This window comes from Heloderma suspectum, chromosome 2 (assembly GCF_057233095.1).
Source record: "Heloderma suspectum isolate Gila_16-S chromosome 2, 16-S_ref, whole genome shotgun sequence".
Lineage (NCBI taxonomy): Eukaryota > Metazoa > Chordata > Lepidosauria > Squamata > Helodermatidae > Heloderma > Heloderma suspectum.
In genome coordinates, this window is record NC_139459.1 from 349,711,314 (window position 1) to 349,731,337 (window position 20,024).

Below are 20,024 nucleotides of genomic sequence, written 5' to 3' on the forward strand. Positions count from 1 at the left end.
ACACAGTTCAAAGCTAAACACGGTTACCTTGACAGAGATCTTCAACGTGGTCTCTCCGCTAGGGATGGCGGAGAATTTCTTCCCGAAACTTTGGGGGGCCGAGCGCCAACGTGTTCGGCCCCCCGAACAAGTTTCAGGGAGAAATTCTCTGCACCCCCCCGCACCCCGCACCCCCCCCCGGGACGGGACTTACCTTTGCTGAATGTCCCTCCTGGCGGCGGGTCCAGCTGGCGGTTCGTCGGGTCTTCGTCAGGGGCGGGGGCGGCAGCCGCTCTTTCGACCAGCTGCCGCCACCACCATTGCAATAAAAGAAAAAAAAAAACGCCCCCGTGATAGGCTATGTGACGATTAATGTAGCCTATCAACGCTATTTGCGTTGCCCTTATTTTTGCCGTAGTCTACGTAAAGATTTACGTAGACTACAGCGACCAAATCAGGAATGCGAATGGCGGCTCCCTATGGGGGCTGCCATTTGCGTACGCGCTTTTTTTTTTTTTTAATCACCTTTGATAGGCTATGTGGCGATTTACGTAGCCTATCATGGCTGACTTTGCAGATCGAGCCGTGATAGGCTACGTTAATCATCACGTAGCCTATCACGGTGGTGTTTTTGTTTTTGTTTTTAACTGTTTAGTTCGCGGCCGTGTGAGGCGAGGCGCCCCCTCCCCGGCCTGAATTTCGGCCGGGTGAGGCGGGAAGCCTCCCCCCCCGGCCTGAACTTCGCGGGGGGAGCAACGAAGCGCCTCCCCCCCACCGCGGGAAATCTTCGAGGACAGGTAAGTGACTTTCGTCCACCCCTACTCTCCGCTTCATTCTGCCTTGGGACCGTCCTATGGCACACTTTCCACTCGAAGAGGGGTCTAGCTTGTTCTCTGGGGGCTGATTCTTTACTTTTATTTTCCATTTTGCGCCTTCATCTTCTGGGTCTTCATTTTCAGTTTCTATTTCTTAGGGATTTCATCTCAATTAGGCGAGGTAATGATGTTGCACAACTCAGAACGTTGTGGGCAATTTTCCTGCCCCCCCTCTCGGCGCGCTAGGCTACTTCGGCCTTTCACTCTCACGCTCCCATGCTTCGTTAAAAGCCAGGCTGTCCTGCAGCAACATTTTTCTAATTAACAGCCTCAGATCTTGTTCTTTTTTTTCTCTCAGCTCGACCTTGAGCTTTTTGCTGTTTTCTCTCTCTATTCTGAATCTTTTTTTAAAAAAAACTTTTTCCTTCTTTGTTTAACAAAAATCTCAAGGGGGTGCAAGTCTTGAGCAGGAGATGATGACTGATGAGCAGTAGACGAGCTTGCCTCCTCTTTTTTGTGAGAACACATCTTTTTAAGGGTTACCGCCGATTTTATTAAATCTTCTGCCCAACACTTCAATTCTTCAGTTTCTTTTATTAATGCTGATTGAGGTGTAAGAGGGGAACCTCCCAATCCCATAGAGATGAAAGTCTCGGCAAGCAATATCTGGGAGTTGAGGACTGTAGCTGAAATCGGCGAATTACTGCTGGTGGGGCTTGAAACTGATGGCGACAGTTTTAAGTTAAAGCGAGGGGCAATGCCTCTGCAGGGGGGATGGCAGGGGCTCAGGAGCCACCAGATCTGTATCTCAACTGGGCAGTCTTACAGTAACATGGGCCCGTGGTGGAAGTGGGGCATAAGCAGGTGGAAACGCCGTTAGCTCTGCCAGATCTTCACATGGGGCTTCTAACACTGGTTGTAATTTCTTGGCCAATTTTTCTTTTCTGAGCACCAAAACTTTTGCCTGGGATTCTAGGCATTTCTTTAGCCATGGAGGAGAAGCGCAGACTATGGAATCTCACGAGTTTATGTAGGGAAATTGGTCGGGGTGCCCAGGTCTCTCAACCACAATGGCATATACACGGCTGATTTTGCTGGGCTTCAAAGAGCCTACAGTAGGCCATCCTACACCGAAAGACGGCCACTCTATTTCACACAAAGTCTGCAACCGTTGAGGATTCATGGGGGGATCCCCATAATCTCTACTAGCATACATCCCAAGGGGGTGCAAGGTTTGCTTCCCCCACCACCCATAGCCTCTCTCCTAAATTGAAGACAGACACAATTAGGGAAGGGGAATTGATCAGTGAGTAAGGGGTCTCACTGGCTGACACAAGAGGATTTTACACACCACGCACTTTGCTACTGGCCTGGGCACCAGGACGGTCAACGGTATGCGTCAGAAACCACAGTAGCCATTCACACAATCATCAATCTCTCCACTGCATCCATATGTCCCTGCCACCCACTTTTCCCACTTTTTACCAGAGCGGAAAGCAGCTTCCCCAGCTTCCTCAGCTTCCTACTGAGTACTGGCTGTGCTGATTACTGGCGCCCGCTTTTGGGTGTGATCAGGCCCCCCTTCTACCCGCAAGGAGTAGGTTCTTTTTGTATACGTATACTAACACTGACCTTCTTCATAAGGCGGGGCCCTCTTTTTTTCTGCTCAGTGGCCTTTCTCCCTAAAGGCAGGGCCCTCTTTTTCCCATATACTTGCCTTTCTCCTGAAGGCTTCCAATGTGGGTTTCAACTCAATTGTAGCTGCAATTCAGGCAGGGCTCAAGTTCCTTCCTCCGCTTCCCAAGTTTCTCTTGCCGCTCGCTGCCGTTCGGGCGATCCCAGGGCAGGCTTTCTCCCGTTCACCCAACAAAAAGGTCGGTGGCGCCAAGAAAGGGAGGCATGCGCCGAGCTCGTCTTCCTGGTGCGGTGATTAAGAGCAGGCAACTACCACCTCTCTGTCTCAGAGCCTGCCACATCCAAGTCACGGCACCATTTATGTTGCAGAACTCAGAGTCAGAGAGACCACGGAGTGAAGGAAAAAGAGATTCTTTATTTAACGTGCGGGCTTAAGGCTGGAATCATTTCCAAAGAGCCAGAAGCCCCGATTTACATTAGCACATTGTTTTTATAGATATTGTGACACATAGGAAACGGCTCCTCCTCTCCCGCCCACGTGGGATTGCAGGCCTCAACATTTCTTCTCCTAGCACCATTGTTTATAATACAAGAACTGGGTTATAGGGTAGCCATGATAAGCAGAGAACAGAAGAGAACAGCAGAGAACAAGATATACAATTGTATGACCTTCAACAAGATAAGGAATTCCTGTGTCTCGTCAGCTTACAACAATATATTCAAGGGAGAAAGAGCTCAGCAAGAACATGAAGCATGAGACTTCATGAGGCTACTTAGTCTGACCCCCGATATGGCTGCTACAAAGCGAGGCTCCCAGAGTCGCCTACAATTGATAAAAAAAGACGGTCCCTGCTGATGGGCTTACACTGTAAAAAGACATGGCACACAATGAAAAGGGATGAGGAAGCAACCATATAGGAACCATGATCACAAGGTATTGATAGACCTCCATGAATGTATCTAATCTTTGTTTATTGCTTCAGGCCACTACCACATACTGTGGCATGGCATTACGAAATCTGGCCCCTTTTCAACCCTCATTCATTTTGTTAGTTTTTGGTCTCTCATTTATCCTGGTTTCACCTTCCTCTCATGGCATCTATGCTTTCACCCTTAACATATCTTACAGGGCAGGGCTGGGCATAAGGTAGATCTCCAAATGTTTGGAATTCATCTTCCAGAAGCTCCTCCTAACATGGACAATGGGGAGAAAGCTGGGATTTGAATTCCAAGACATCTGGAGATCTCTTTTCTGTACACCCCTGTTTTGGAGGCTGTAATAGACCACTGACTAAGAATGATGTAAAATCGATTGTAGCAGATTTCCCCAACCTGATTCCCACCAGATGTTCTGGAGTTCAATTACCATCTGTCGAAATCATGGTGTTCAATGGTTAGCAATGCTGAGATTTCTGGCCCAAACCATTTTCAGGACACCACCCCATGGATGAGGCTGGATTATAATAATGCTGCAGCTAGCCTTTCTTCTTCTTCCTCCTCCTCCTCCTCCTCCTCCTCCTCTTCTTCTTCTTCTTCTTCTTCTTCTTCTTCTTCTTCTTCAGATGCAGGCCATTGCTACAAGTGTCCAGATGATCAACATCCAAACAAGGACCGAGATCAATGTGTTCCTAAGCTGATCAACTTTCTCTCCTACAATGAAATGTTGGGGATCATCATTACCTTCTATTCCCTTTTCCTATCCCTCACCACTGGCCTTCTTTTAGTTGTCTTCATTAAATATCGAGAAACCCCAGTAGTCAAAGCCAACAACCGCGACCTCACCTACATGCTCCTCATCTCTCTCCTGCTTTCCTTTTGGTCCTCCTTCCTATTCATTGGTCAGCCCCAGAAGGTGACCTGCCTTCTCCGACAAACTGCCTTCAGCATCATCTTCTCGGTTGCCGTCTCTTGTTTGTTGGCCAAAACAATCATGGTGGTGGTGGCATTTCTCACCACCAAGCCAGGAAGCAGGATGAGGAAATGGCTGGGGAGCAGTTTGGCAAACTCTATTGTAACGTCTTCCTCTAGTGTTCAAGTTGGCACCTGCATTGTCTAGCTTGGAATCTCTCCTCCATTTTCTGACTCTGACATGCTTTCCCAACCTGGGCACATCATCCTGCAATGCAATGAGGGGTCTGCCATCATGTTTTATCTCACACTTGGTTACATGGGCTTTCTAGCTGCCATCTATTTCATGGTGGCTTTCCTAGCCAGGAAGCTGCCTGGGGCATTCAACGAAGCCAGGCTGATCACCTTCAGCATGTTGGTGTTTTGCAGTGTGTGGGTGTCCTTTGTGCTGACCTACCTGAGCATCAAAGGCAAAGACATGGTGGCTGTGCAGGTCTTCTCCATTTTGGCCTCCAGTTTGGGATTACAGGGTTGCATCTTCATCCCCAAATGCTACATTATTGTACTGAGGCCAGATCTGAATAAAAAGGAGCATCTAATGATGAAACCAAAAGACTGCATATGATTGAAATAGACTGATTTTGTACAGCATGGTGGCAATAAAAACCAGTCTAAATGCCTTGGGAGTGATTGTCATTTGTAAGCTATTCTAACCAATCTCTCTTCTTTCCAAATGCATTGCAAGAAGAACTGATTTATTTTGCAAAAATGTTGGCAGGGTGGTGCCGAAAGGTCTCCAGTGCATCTGAGGGGTCCCGGGGGGGGGGAAGGTTGGGTTAGACTGTGTGTGTTACAGGATGTGACCCACATCGCCTTCAGCATTAAGGAAGGGTTTTAAGCTCCATGGGCCAATCTTCTTGGAAACGGTATGAGAAGTACTTCCATGTTATATCTGGATTTTCATGACGTTGGTTTTGGTCCGCCAGGGGCACATGATGTAAGAAAAGCAGAGTATACATTATATAAAGACTGAGTTTCCCATGTCACACACTTGAATCCACCATACCTTGGTGTTGGGTGGGCTGCATCTAGCCAGTAGAACTGAGCATCATCAATGTGCAGGTGCTGCTGAGCCAATGAGAGAGGCTTGTTCCCCACCCCTGTCCACCCTCCTCTGCTCAGGGAAGCTTTCATCCCTGTCATTTGCCAAACACCTCTCCCCTCTCATCCACTATTGGGATATTATGAAGGATTCAAAGGTACTGCAGTATTATGAATGGGGGGAAAGAACGCTTTGTTTTGTGAATGAATGAAGTGGCTACTGTGCAATTCTGAATGACTGAGAAGGTGCTACTGCTCTATGATGAATGGGAAAAACAGGCTATATGTCAGAACTGGGAAAACAGTACTACTGCGATACCATGAAGGGATGAAAAAGTGTGAAATAGTGCTAAGTAGGAAAGTAGGCCTGTGTCCAAAAGTGCCCTGCTTTGAATGGGAAAATGAGAGAATTGGGGGGGAGGGGGAAGGGGTGGCTGCAACCCTTGACCATGTCATTGCCATATGACAGAGGCACGCCTAGGATTCAATGCTGGTGGGATGGGGCCTACGGCAGCAGAACAGCAAGGGAGGCACATTTAAGGGAAAAAGATGTACTAGAACTGACTTTCCAAAAATGTCCCTTTTACACAGGGAAGCTGTGGGTTGCGGTGTATTAGCAACAACATCCTGTGTCACAAGTGGCCCTGATGTGCTCTGGGTTAAACTAAATCATCCATGTAGATTGGCCCCAGGAGTTTTTAAGTCTGCTTGGTCCTTGGTTGGTCTTTGTGAGTGCTAGAAGTGGGATACAAGTGGGAATTGGATCACTTGCAGCTTCCTCTCCACCACAAAGCCTGATAAAGCAACAGAGACAGCAGTACAATGAGAACATAACTGCCCATGCATGTGAAAGATGCAAAACGGGTATGCTGAGATCAGCAAAGGACAAGTGCTGTTCTGGTGGGAGTGGGAACTCTAGCTGGTGTCTGGAGAAGGAAACCTTCTTTACAGAGCTGCTGAGCAGTGGGACAGGCAACTTTGGGAGGTGGTGGGATCTCCTTTCTTGGAGGTTTTTGAAAACAGGCTGGAGTTCTGTATAGCAGGGATGCTCTAGCTGTATCCTACATTGGAGAGACTAGATTGGGCAGAGGGTTGGACTAGTTGATCTTCAAGCTCCCTTTGAACTTTGTCATTCTCTAATTATACAAAGGAGAGCCCTGGAAAAGTTATTCCCTGTTTGGAAGCGAGAGATGTCAGTCACAGAACGACACCCGACATGTCCTCTTCTTCCTTGCCCCTGTCCTTATGAAGAGAGCTTGGAGAAATGCTACCATATCAAGGATATGAGGAGCAAGGAGCTTGGCCAGAGTCTGTGAGGAAGGAGTGGCCAGAGTCCGCTGCACCTGTGGAGCCTGAGCCTGTGCTTGTCTCTGTCCCTGCCCACCAGGGATTGAAGGCGGGGCTGCCAGTGCCACCTAGCGTTGCGCTCAGTGTCACTCAGGAGGCTCCCTCCCTCAGGAGGCTTCTCCAATGCAAGCAGTCCCCCCATTCCGTTGGGACATACTGTGGTGTGACGACCCATCGGGAAACGTCTGGAGGACATTACGTGAGACTTGGTCTCACCGATGTCGTGTTCTAGCAAATTGGATGTTAGAGGTACTCTGTGATACGTTATTGCGGACTGGTCGAGCCACTGTACGGAGATTGCGCCTTCAAACCAAATTTTATACATGTTTTTGACATATTTTCCTTTTTTGCGCCTTGAATTATATTTTTTCATTTTAATAGATTTAGAGCAGATAAGGCCAAAATATCCTTTTTTAGTTCTTCGATGCTCACAGGAACACTCTTAAAGCAGAAAGATGACTGACTTACCCTTTAAGTTTGCTTGATTGTTTGTTTTAAAGGAAAGTTATTATGTTGTTGTTTTAATGTTGTTGCCTTTTAAAAACTATTCTGTAGGACTTTTAAGATATTTCAAAATCTTTCTTTTTCAAGGGCTGTATGCTGTCAGTACGGCATCTTTCTCTGTTTCTTATGCTGAGGGTGTGGTCTAGATGGAGATTATGATGGACCAGAAGGGACCTAGCTCTTTTAGTGACTTTAGGGGTAGACAGTTCCTTGATTGGTGATAAAGATTGCAAGAACAGAAGGTAGTTTGACCATGACTGTATGCTACTTAGGAATCACCCAGGTTTACACTATATACCAGAATAAAGGAGCTAAATGTTTACCCGAAGAGTATGATAAATGGAAACGAGAATATCGAGCACTAATCAGTCAGCAGAAAAGAGCTAAAGAGGGAGAGAAATGGAACCTACTAATACATGCTACACAAAAGAGAGATAGCAGATAATTTTGCCAACTTGTTACGGGGGCCCTGTTGGAGCACCAAGAACATCCTGCCTGCTGTATTTCCAATTATGAATGGGAAAGACATTGATTATTCTGCAATTCGTCAGGATCTTGACAAGTTCTCTTTGCTTAGGGCATTTCTACACCAGCCTAAAATCCTGCATTTGAAACGGGGCTTTCTGCTTCTGTTTTAAATGCAGGATCACGACTGACTCCCTTTACACATGCTTTCTGCCCCACTCTCCTTCCCCCTCCTTCTCCTCATATCTGAGTCTTCCCTTCTCTTTCATCAATCTCACTCCACTTCTTGCTGCTTAAACTCTTTGCACTGAGGAAAGTCAAGTGGAACTAGGGATGGCGGAGAATTCCGCCACAGATTTCAGTGAGGCCGAATGCACTGGCATTCAGCCTCCCAAAACCTGTGGCAGAAAGGCCTCCCACCCCCGCCACCCCGTGGAATCCCCCCGGGATGAATCTTACCTGGGGCGGATGCTGTGGCCACGGCAGCTCCGGGAAGGGCGGCTGGTCTCTCAGCCGGCTGCTGCGGCCGCAAATAGCGGTTGTCGTAGCGGCCGCCATTTGCGTCCTGTCAGGCTGCCATGATAGGCTATGTAAGTATTTACGTAGCCTATCACAGCAAAGAGCAGGGACACAAATGGCAGCCGCTATCTAGGGTTGGCGGTAGGGGTGGACGAAAGTCACTTACCTTTCGTCGAAGGTTGTTCGCGGTGGGGGGGAGGCGCTTTGCTGCTCCCCCCGCGAAGTTCAGGCCGGGTGGGGAGGCTTCCCGCCTCGTCCCGGCCGAAATTCAGGCCGGGGGGAGGCTTCCCGCCTCGCCCCGGCCAAAATTCAGGACGGGGAGGAGGCTTCCCACCTCGCCCGGCCGCGAACTTGTAAGTTTTTGTTTTTTTTTTAAACGCCCCCGTGATAGGCTACGTGACGATTTACGTAGCCTATCATGGCTAGATCTGCAAAGTCAGCCGTGATAGGCTATGTTAATCGTCACGTAGCCTATCACGGGTGACTTTAAAAAAAAAAAAGCGCGTATGAAATGGCAGCCCCCATAGGGAGCCGCCATTCGCGTTCCTTATTTGGTCGCTGTAGTCTACGTAAATCGTTACGTAGACTACGGCGACTGAATAAGGAACGCGAATGGCGGCTCCCTATGGGGGCCACCATTAGCCGTATGCGCTTTTTTTTTTTTAAGTCACCCGTGATAGGCTATGTGACGATTTACGTAGCCTATCACGGCTGACTTTGCAAATCTAGCCGTGATAGGCTACGTTAATTGTCACGTAGCCTATCATGGGGGCATTTTTTTTTTTTACTTTTCTTGGAATGGTGGCGGCGGCAGCCCCTGTCCCTGTCGAAGCCCTGCCGAACCGCCGCTGCGACCCGCCACCGGGAGCGACATTCGGGAAAGGTAAGTCCCATCCCGGGGAGGGGTGCGGGGGGTGGGTGGGGTGTGGAGAATTTCTCCCCGAAACTACTTTTAGGGGCCGAATACCTTGGCACTCGGCCCCCTGAAGTTTCGGGGAGAAATTCTCCCCCATCCCTAGATGAAGCCCATTGTTTCTAAATGTCTTCTGACACTCCAGAATGGCAATTTCTTTCTCCTAGTGAAATTATGGGTTTGATTGCGGTACTTAAATTTGGTAAAGCTCCTGGCCCAGAATCTATCCTCCCCGCTGCTCATCTTTTAAAATCTAACTCCGAATGTTGAGCTCCTTTACTTTCAGCTTTATTTACTTTTAATAATAGCTCCGGAAATATCCCCAATATTTGGAGCAAAGCGATTATACTTCCTATTTTCAGGAAACGTGACAGGACGAGTCCACATAACTACCATCCCATTAGTCTCCCCTCAGTAATTGGTGAACTATATGCGAGGTGTCTGAAACGTAGGGATGTACGAAAGTCACTTACCTTTTCACAGCTTGGCTTCGCTGTGGGGGGGAGGCACTTCGCTTTCCCCCCCGAAGTTCAGGCGAGGGGGGGTAGGCTTCCCGCCTCTCCCGGCTGAAATTCAGGCCGGGGGGGGGAGGCTTCCCGCCTCGCCCGGCCAAAATTCAGGCTGGGGAGAAGCGCCCCATCTCCCCGGCCACGAAACAAAAAGTAAAAAAAAAAAAAAAGACCCCGTGATAGGCTACGTGGCGATTTACGTACCCTAATACGGCTAGATTTCCAAAGTCAGCCATGATAGGCTACGTAAATTGTCACGTAGCCTATCACGGGTGACTTTAGTAAAAAAAAAAACCCGTACGCAAATGGCGGCGGACCATGGGCGCTGCCATTTGCATTCCTTATTTTGGCACGTCTAGTCTACGTAAAGATTTACGTAGACTACGGCGAGAATAAGGGCAACGCAAATAGCGTGCCCTTATTTTCTCCGTAGTCTACGTAAATCTTTATGTAGACTAGACGTGTCAAAATAAGGAATGCAAATGGCGGCGCCCATGGGCTGCCGCCATTTGCGTACGTGCTTTATTTTTTTTCAAAAGTCACCCGTGATAGGCTACGTGATGATTTACGTAGCCTGTCACAGCTGATTTTGGAAATCTAGCCATGATAGGCTACGTAAATCATTACATAGCCTATCACGGGTGTGTGTTTTTTATTTTTACTTTAGTTGTTTTTTTTTTTGCAATGGCGGCAGCGGCAGCTGGTCGGGAGATCGGCTGCCGCCCCTTCACGCGACGAAACGCTGCCGAACCACCGCCGGGACCCGCTGCCTACAGGGACATTCGCCGAAGGTAAGTCCCATCCCGGGGGGGGCGGGGGGCCGGTGGAGAATTTCCAAACCAACCTCGGGGGGCCGAATGCGTCAGCGCTTGGCCTCCCGAAGATTCGGGGAGAAATTCTCCGCTATCCCTACTGAAACGTAAGCTATTAATTTGGATGGAGGGTAACAGTAAAATCGGTGGGAACAGACTGGGTGTAACGCCAGCCGTTCAACTTTGGATCATTGTTTTAGGTCAGATCACTTGGCAGAGAAATATCCCTCAGTTCCTGGTGGGAAGCTTTTCACTGCTTTCATTGAACTTAAGTCTGCCTTTGATTTGGTCTCGAGGGAATTGCTATGGTTTAAATTACATGAAAGTTCTGTGGACAGGCTCCGACTGTTTCTCATGAAATGTTTGTATAATCAGACTTCACGTCAAAATAGATGTAGGGATGGCAGAGAATTCTGCCACAGATCATGGTGAGGCCGAATGACAATGCATTCGGCCCCCCGAAATCTGTGGTAGAACGGCCTGCCCCACTGCTCCCCCCCGCGGATCCCTCCCAGGACGAGACTTACCTGGGGCAGATCTTCCGGGCGGCGGTGGCTCCGGCGGCGGCTTCGGCGGTGACGGCGGCTGGTCTTCCAACTGGCTGCCGCCGCCGCCATTTGCAGTTTTTTTTTTTGCTTTTTTTACAAAGACGTGATAGGCTACGTAAGTTTTTACGTAGCCTAAAATGTCTGGGTAAAAAAAATAAAAAGGCGTACGCAAATGGTGGAGGCTGCAGCCACCGCCATTTGCGTACGACTTTTTTTTTTTTTTTTACCCAGATGTTTTAGGCTACGTAAAAACTTACATAGCCTAAAATGTCTTGGTAAAAAACAAAAACAAAAAAAACTGCAAATGGCAGTGGCAGCTGCCATGCGAAGCTATTTGCGTTCCCCTTATTTTCGCCGTCTTAGTCTATGTAAATATTTACGTAGACTAATATGACCCAAACTAAGGAATGCAAATGGCGGTGTACGCGGTTCCCCCCCTGAGCCCTCCGCAGCTGGAAATCTGGCTGCGGACGGCTCTGGCCTGGCTGGGCCTGGCTGGCTGCTCCATGGAGCTGCTGCGGAGCACAGCTAGCTGCAGAGAATTCCGGGGGGGAGGAATGCAGCGCCTCCCCCCCATCGAGGATTCCGGGGGGAGGGACGGAATGCCTCCCCCCCCCATAAACATAATCCGCAAAAGGTAAGTGACTTTCGTACATCCCTACATATATGGGCAGCAGGGAGAAGTTTCTAATCCAATCTCTGCTACAAAGGTTATAAAGGAAGGGATGTGCAGCTGTCAGGCCCCTTTTGATTTTGAGCATTCAACGAATAACACTTGCAAGAGAGAGCTGCAAGAAGATGTGTTATTATCTTTCAAATCTCTCCTGATTTAAGATGTCTTATTATCTCGCAAATCTCTCCTAATTTAAACCCCCCCCCATTTCAGAGAATATCTTCACAAGCAGAAGAAAATGAAAGAAAAAGAGCTCCTTCATCGATCAGATGACAGCAAGCTAGCCCCATTCAGTGTTTTACTGTGTGCTTTGCTTGTAACTTGCCACCTGAACGGCGGTTGTTCCAGTCAGACTGAAATGGGCCATCGCCCTCAATTTCTGCATGACACGCAACACACATCATCCGCTTATTCTTCTTGCATGGGGAGGTGGCATCTCTGTCAGCAGCCGGGCAGGATCCCAATGCTGTATACAAAGTGGAGTTTGCCCATTTGAGAGATTCAAAAGCTCCTTCATTCAGAGATCAGTATATGCGCACATTTATCGGGCAGTGCTTTACAATAGGGAAATAAATAATTGCTTTACTGTGTGGACGGGGTGACCACTGAGCTGTGCGAGAACCAAAAGGACAGCCCAAGAAATATGACAGGAGTCACGCAGACTAGAAATGTGCACAGACTTCATTTCCCATATTTCTGCTCCGCCCCCCCCCCCGCCAGGCATGAACGAATATCTGGGTTGTTCCGTTGTCCCCAGGGAATCAGCTAAAGAGAATGAATGAGGTGCTCAGACCCCTGCCAAGCCAGCCCGTCCTGTACCACAGAAATGCATTCAGAAAACAAGGGAGAGGTGACTTTGCTGAGAAAGGTTGCCCCTCTGCCTGCTTCACAGAAGCCTCAGTCTTGCAAGGGGCGCTTTCAAATTCTTCTTTTTATTTACTACAGTTCTATGCTGCCTTTTGCCCTCCTTGAAGAACCTGAGGCGGCGTACATGATCCTCCTCCTCTCCGTTTTATCCTCACAACAACAACCCTGTGAGGTCGGTTGGGCTGAGAGTCTGTGACTGGTCCAGATTCACCCAGTGAGTTTCCATGGCCGAGTGGGGACTAGAGCCCAGATCTCCTGACTCCCAGTCCCACACTCTAGCTGCTACACCACACTGCCTCCATTAGTTTGGCACACTGACAGCAGAGCCAATAGCCTCCCTCCCCCATGTTTGTCTCCACTGGATTGTGCACCCATAGAAACACACAGACACCACACTCCAGCCTAACCTTTTGGAGCACGTCTTGCCCTAGTTTGACCAGCTCTGGTTTTGCCTTTGACTCCGTTGAATTCAGTGTTACAATGAATGTTGCTCATTTTCTTTCTGATCCCAACTCTTAAATGGCATCGTCATTGCATTGCATAGATTCCGTGTCTTGAACAAGCAGCAGGTTTGCAAATGGGAAGATTGCATCTGCAAAGAAAGGGGCACCTTGTGGTAACTGCTGCACAATTACGCAACCTCACATGCACTGTTATCTTGATTGGCATTGCTTGGGACACGGTGCACAGTTAAGCAAGGTCTGTGCTTTTGAATGGAGAATGATGCTCAACCAGTATGTTGCCAGTGTGGTGGAGTGGCGAGAGTGTTGGACTGGGAGTCAAGAGATCTGAGTTCTAGTCTCCACTCAGCCAAGAAGCTCACTGGTCGAGTTTGGACCAGTCACTGACTCTCCACCTAGCCTACCTCACAGGGTGGTTGTGAGGATAAAACAGAGGGGATGGGTTCTTTGGAAGCAGAAAAAAATGTGGGATATAAATGTAAGAAAATGAATGAATGAATGAATGAATGAATAAATAAATAAATAAATAACCAAGGGAAGTCTTTGTTTTAAATGGGAAATAGTGTACCATTAACCCAATCACAGCTACGATTTGTAAGGATGCAAAATAACACGTAAATCTTTATGTAGCCCATTACAGCAAAGAGAAAGGGATGCAAATGGCATCCGCTACTCCGGACACCATTTGCGTCCAAAGACCAGCCACATCCTGACGTCAGGCAGTGGCCGGTCCCGGCCCACAACTCCACAGACTCGCTGCGGAGCAGAGCCAGCCAGGGAGGATTCCGAGGAAATGGACAAATCGCCTCCCCCCAACCGCGGAGGCCCCCACCCGGAAAGAGGTAAGGCATTCGTACATCCCTAGAAAAATGCCTTGCTCATTCTGAGTCTCAGGACAGCTTCATTTTCATTATGGAGGTGAGTTCCCCTTTTGCTAATATTTCTCTTGTGTAAATTTAGGGCAGAGCCTTTTTTATCGCTTCTCTTTAAGGTCATTTCTGTTTGCTATTGAATCTACATATTTTTGTAGAAATTGGCATGGCATTGTGGAATGTCTTCTGTTCCTTGAAAAATCTATACTATGTAAATGTGTTAAATATACAGAATTACTCCTGACAGAATACGTGGATAATTCCTCCTCCTCCTCATCCTCCTCCTCTTGGAGCACAAGCAGAATCCACAAAGTTGTCAAGAGCTAGCTAAGCACTTTTCATTTTTATTGGCATGCTGTGGCCCTTCCATCAGGAACTTGTTTCTTTATTCATGGTCAGTGAAATATTGTCACCATCTCTCATATCCTGGACACAGGGGAATCCAAACTTACGGCTTGTATCTGTGGAGAAGGATAGATCCTGTTTCCCCTGATCCCCTTTAAACTCCGTGATCACCAAGATAGTCCCTGCCAAGTGGTCCAGGTGACAGTCAGACCAATCTCAACATAGGCCAAAGAACTAAATCAAGGTCCGTATCCAGTTGAGTGTCTGTATTCATGGACCAAGCAGAGAGAAGATCGGAAATGGTTGGTTGCATTTCAGATAAAACAAAGAATACAGTTACGTGCCTAAGGTCATTCAAACCTGGTTGAACTGCTCTGTCACTGACCCACGAAATAGAGCCACACTGGTGAGTTATGGAAACATGTATTCTTCAGATGAGCACCTGCACTGCTGCACATGGAGCCACAAAGAGTCAACAAAGTCACAGGAGTGATTCTTGCTGCCTCATAATTATAAAAATCATGGTTATTATATATTCTAGTGCTCACCAAAGCTCAAGGGACTTTGATTTCCAAAGGCCACTTTTGAGAACAGTGCAAGAATCCTCCAGTGAAGAGCAACCCTTGTTCGCCTCATATGCGAAGCCTGAAAATCTGGTGCATAAATATAGTCCTGAACTTCCAAGAGCTTTGGGGAGATGTAGGGAAGGCAGAGACTGTGCCAGTGTGAGGTTTCATATCATCCCCTTCTCGGGTGGCCAAGTGCCTTCCATTACAGAGGACAATCCTCTATTGTAGAGAGCTAGCAGAGGACAGCCCTGCATTTGAAGATGTTCTCTCTCAGATGAGCTGTCCAGGATACGTCTCAATTAAAAAGAAAGAACCACAAGGGGAGAGAGGACACGGGGGGCTGGAAGTGGTCTAGTAATAGGACCTGGACAGCAAAGTGAGCAGGCACACAGGTCACCAAGTCAGTCTCTCCACTATGGTCTGTTGTTTTGTATTTCCATGTAAACCATAGTTATTCTTTCTGCATTTGCACCTATACATATAAAGATGTCTTCAGAGCTGAGGCCATGCCAGGCTGCATCTTTTTTCTTTGTGCAGATACTGCAGCTGTGAGAGGGCTCAGCTTCCAGTTAGTTGCTCCTGAGACCCGTCACCGGTGTGTATGTGCATGCTTGCATGCTGATGAGACACAGAAGGAGATTGTCACGGACGTTTCCAGCATGCTGCTGCTGCTGCTTCTCCTGCTGCCCCACCTTCCCTGTGGGATGCTGAAGACAAAATGTCCTTTGAATCTGAGAAGCGATCGGAGTGACTCATTTAATTATTACAGGGCAGGAGAGTACATGATCAGTGCAATCACATCTACAGGAAATACTGATTTGGAACCATACATTTTCTGGAGGCCTCCCTCTACCCGATTTTCCTCGTAAGTGATGCTATGCCTAGTTCTGAATGCATACTTTCCAGCTGTCTGTCTTTAGCAGAGGGACAGTGAATCTCTCTGCTCTGGTAAGCTGTCCTCTTTAAAACAGCTCCTATGAAATCAAATATATAAAAGTCAGAAGGCATAATCTGATTTATTTTATTCATTTTATTTGTCATCCACATTTCTACCAAGAACACGGCACTCAGGTTTGCTTTCAATAATACATAAATCAAAACTTGATTAAAACAACAATGCAACAAATATATTTACACAAACTTAAAAATACAACCATGGTTAGATAAAAACAGCCCCCGACCCAGCAGATCTGCTTGCATGCCAAAGGGCTGCTTAATTGTGTCAGCCTGTTGGAGCCACAACAGCAGAGAGGGAGCCGACCCATCCTCACTTGGCAGGGAGTTCCACAGCCTGCTTTAGGAGTTAGCTTCCTGGTTTCTCTTAGTCTTGAGGCTCTGTGTGTTCTTCTCTCTTCATGAGTGTCAGGGAGAACTGTTTTCAAAGGACATCTCAATGGTAGGTTAACACCAAGGATTATACATGGGTTCTCCTGTTCAAGCTGCCAGCCAGCCATGCCCTTCTCCATGGTACTCCATTCCATTCCACCCACGCTTTTCCCTTTTGCTTTTCAAATTGGCACTCAATGTTCTGTGGGTACTGAAGATATTATAGTTATCAATGGACTATTTTGTTTGGTGAGGGGAGCTTGCCTTCTTTGGTTGCATTTTTTTTAAAAATGTCTGCCTTTGTACACTGCTGCCCTCCTTCAGGAGCAAGTGCTGGCAGACTATTATGGAAAAAAAGGAAAAACGTAACAGCTAACAGAGTGGGCACAGAAGAAGCTTCAGTATTGCAGGGAAAGTGGGAATAAGGGATGGTCTGAGCTCAGGCAACGATCCTTGTTCTGAGTATCGTGAGAAAATGTGTCTTTAGCTCTGGGACTATCCTTGAGCTGGTTGGGGAGCTGAATGGTTTTTGGTTCAACGGCCTCCTTGACTCTGCAGAAGGGGTGGGTGGTGCATTTCTCTTTCAAGAGCTGGTGTGTGGCACTGGAGTGCTGGGACTAGGACTGGACTCAGGTTCTAATCCCCACTCACTCAGGAAGTTCACTGGCTGACATTGGACCATCCATGTTGTGAGGATCAGATGGGTGTAGGAGCCATGTAGACTACCCTGAGCTGCTGTACAATAACATATATATCAGTGTCAAGAGGAAGCAATATGATTTAGGGTGTAGAGTGCCTTGTATAAGTATTGACCCCCCCCCCTTTGACTTTTCCACATTTGGTTGTGTTACAATCTGGAATTGCAATGAATTTAATTAGCCTTTTTTCCATTTGATTTCCACAACATAGTAAAGCATTTGAAGATGCAAAAATATTTTTATGGTGGCACAAAATTAATTAAAGAAAAACAAACTGGCATTTGTTGGTTGCATAAGTATTCCTCCCCTGAGGCAATAGTTGGTAGTAGAAGCACCTTTGGCAGCAAGTACATCTGTGAGTCTTTTGGGTAAGTTTCTACCAGCTTTGCATATCGGGATCCTGCATTTCCCCCCATTCTTCTCAGCAAAATTGCTCAAGCTCTGTCAGGTTGGCTGGGGACCATTGGTGACCAGCAATTCTCAGGTCTTGCCACAGATTCCCAATATGACTGAGGTCTGGGCTTTGCCTGGACCATTCTATGATATTCAGGTTCTTGTTTGTAAACCACGCCAGTGAAACTTTGGTTGTGGGTTTAGTGTCATTGTCCTGCTGGCAGCAGGACCCTCTCCCCAGTCCCAGGTCCCTGGCAGAATGAAACAGGCTTTCCTTTAGAATTGCCCTGTATTTGGCTCCATCCATCCTGCCCTGATGGGTTTCCCAGTCTGCCGATGGAAAGCATCCCCAGCCCATGATGCTGCCCCCACCATGCTCCACCGTGGGGATGGTGTTCTCAGGCCTATGAGCACTGTTGGCTTTGCACCACACATAGTGTTCTGCAGTGAGGCCCCAAAGTTCAGTTTTGGTCTCATCAGTCCAGAGGACCTTTCCCCACATGTTTGCTATGTCTCCTGCATGCCTTTTGGCAAAATCAGTTGCAGGTTTCATATGTTTGTTTGTTTTTCAGCAATGGCCTTTTTCTTGGCCCCCTTCCTTAAACCCCAGTTTTGTGGACCATCCAGGTGATAGTTGTCCCATGGATGGTTTCTCCCATGTCAGCCATGGATCTCTCCAGCCCCTGCAGAGATTGGCCTCTTGGTTGCTTCTCTTACTAATGCCCTCCTTACCCGGTCACTGAGTTTTGGTGGACGGCCTTCTCTAGTTAGAATCACAGTTGTGCCATATCCTTATCTTTTCGTAATAATGGATTTAATGGTGCTCCGCAGGATGTTCATAGTTCTGGATATTGTTTTATAACCCAATCCTGATTGGTGCTTCACCAGAACATTATCCCAGGGTTGTTGTGATAGCTGCTTGCTCTTCCTGATGCTGTGTGTTTAGACATGCTCTCCCACTAGCTCTGGAGCCTTCCAGAAACGGGTGCATTTAATCTGAGATCACCTGACACTTGAATTGCACACAGGTGCACTCCATTCCACAAACCACGTGACCTCTGAAGGCAGTTGGTTGCACCAGAGCTTATTTAGGGATGTTACAGCAAAAGGGGTGAATACTTGTGCAATGGAGACTTTCTGTTGTTTCTTTGTAAATCATTTTGTAAAATATGTGGATTTCCTCACCCCCACTTCATCATCATGGACTACTTTGTGTAGATCAGTGACAAGGAATCCTAAATAATCCATTTGAATTCCAGGTGGTAACACAACAAAATATGGAAAAGTCAAAGGGGGGTGAATACTTATGCAAGGCACCATGACTCCAGAAAGGGAGTGGAATTACTTTACCAACTGCAGTGTGTGTAGGGTGACCATGGGTTGCCCAAGGAGATTAAAAAATCACCTGGTTACCATTGTTTTATACTTTCTTTCTAGTTTGGAGTCTGACTGCTCCTTTTCTCATCTACGTTTCAATGTTTGCTAGCCATCATCCTATAGCAACCCCCCATCTCTTGGTACGCAAACGCTTCAAGGTTTATTTTGATTGGATCTACAGAAGGAGAGGCCATAGCTCAGTGAGTAGAGCATGAGCATAGCATGCCAAAGGCCCCAGGTTTGATCCCCGGCATCTCCAGGTAGGGCTGGAAAAACCTCTGCCTGAAACCCTGGGGAGCCACTGCCAGTCGGTGTTGACAATACTGGGTGAGATGGACCAAGGGTCTGACTCAGTAGAAGGCAATGGCCTATGTTCGTATGTCCCTAGTTATGCTGTGCAGGTCTCACTGTGCCCAATGGGGCTCATTCCCTGCCCAGTATGTTTAGGATTTCAGCCCTGGTTCTTCCAAACTTCTGCATTGCCTTCCCCTGCACTGGACTGGGCATCCTCCCTGCTTTGTGGTTCAGGCCTTTTGCTTGCCAAGGGCTATGCACCATATCATATGGAGAACCCCTCATGCTGGGATGAACGATGTTAAATTGGGTCCAAGGTCACTGATACGGCCAAACCAAATGTGACAAGATACCTGTTTTTTGCATGTAACATCCACATTTTAAATGATGCAAATAGATGCCATGGAGGGTGGACAATTAGGCACCTGACAAGAAAGGGTGGGGAAGGGGAGTGTAACCTTTCCCCCCTCTGTCATGGTCCCAACAAAAATAATGCCCTGATTCCACTCTTTGCACTGGGAAGAAATTTTGCATTAGTGTCACTGGGAGTCTAGTTCTAAGAGTCAAATGTTGACATTTCTATTTCCTAGAAAGGCCATTTTAATAAATGATGCAAGAAATGGGATATCGTTGCACAGAATTTTGGGTGAAAATCTGATGACATCTTTGTTTGTTGCAGTTTAGGGGGTACGAAGTACTGGTCCATCCTCCCGTTCTTGTTTGGCATTCGTGAAATCAACCAGAATCCGAGGCTTTTGCCCAATATCACCCTGGGCTACAATATCTATGAGAACTATTTCAATGCAAGAATGACTTACGAGGCCATGGTAGACCTGCTGTCTACGGGGGAGCACAGTGTTCCGAACTTCAGCTGTGGAAGGCAGAATCACCTCTTGGCGGTCCTTGAAGGGTCTGACCCTGGAATCTCCAACAGGATTTCAAGCATGCTGGACATCTACAAAGTCCCCCAGGTATGAATGGTGGTGAAGGATAAAGGCTGGGTCTACTTCTACCTTGCAGTCTCTCCAGGGAAGACCAGGAGGTGGCATTCAGCTGGGCATCACCATGTAAGGCAGGAGACAGGCAGCACTCACCAGAGGAGCTGAACATGGACTGAGAGATGTTTTGCCTTCCTGAGAATACAGGTAAGAAAT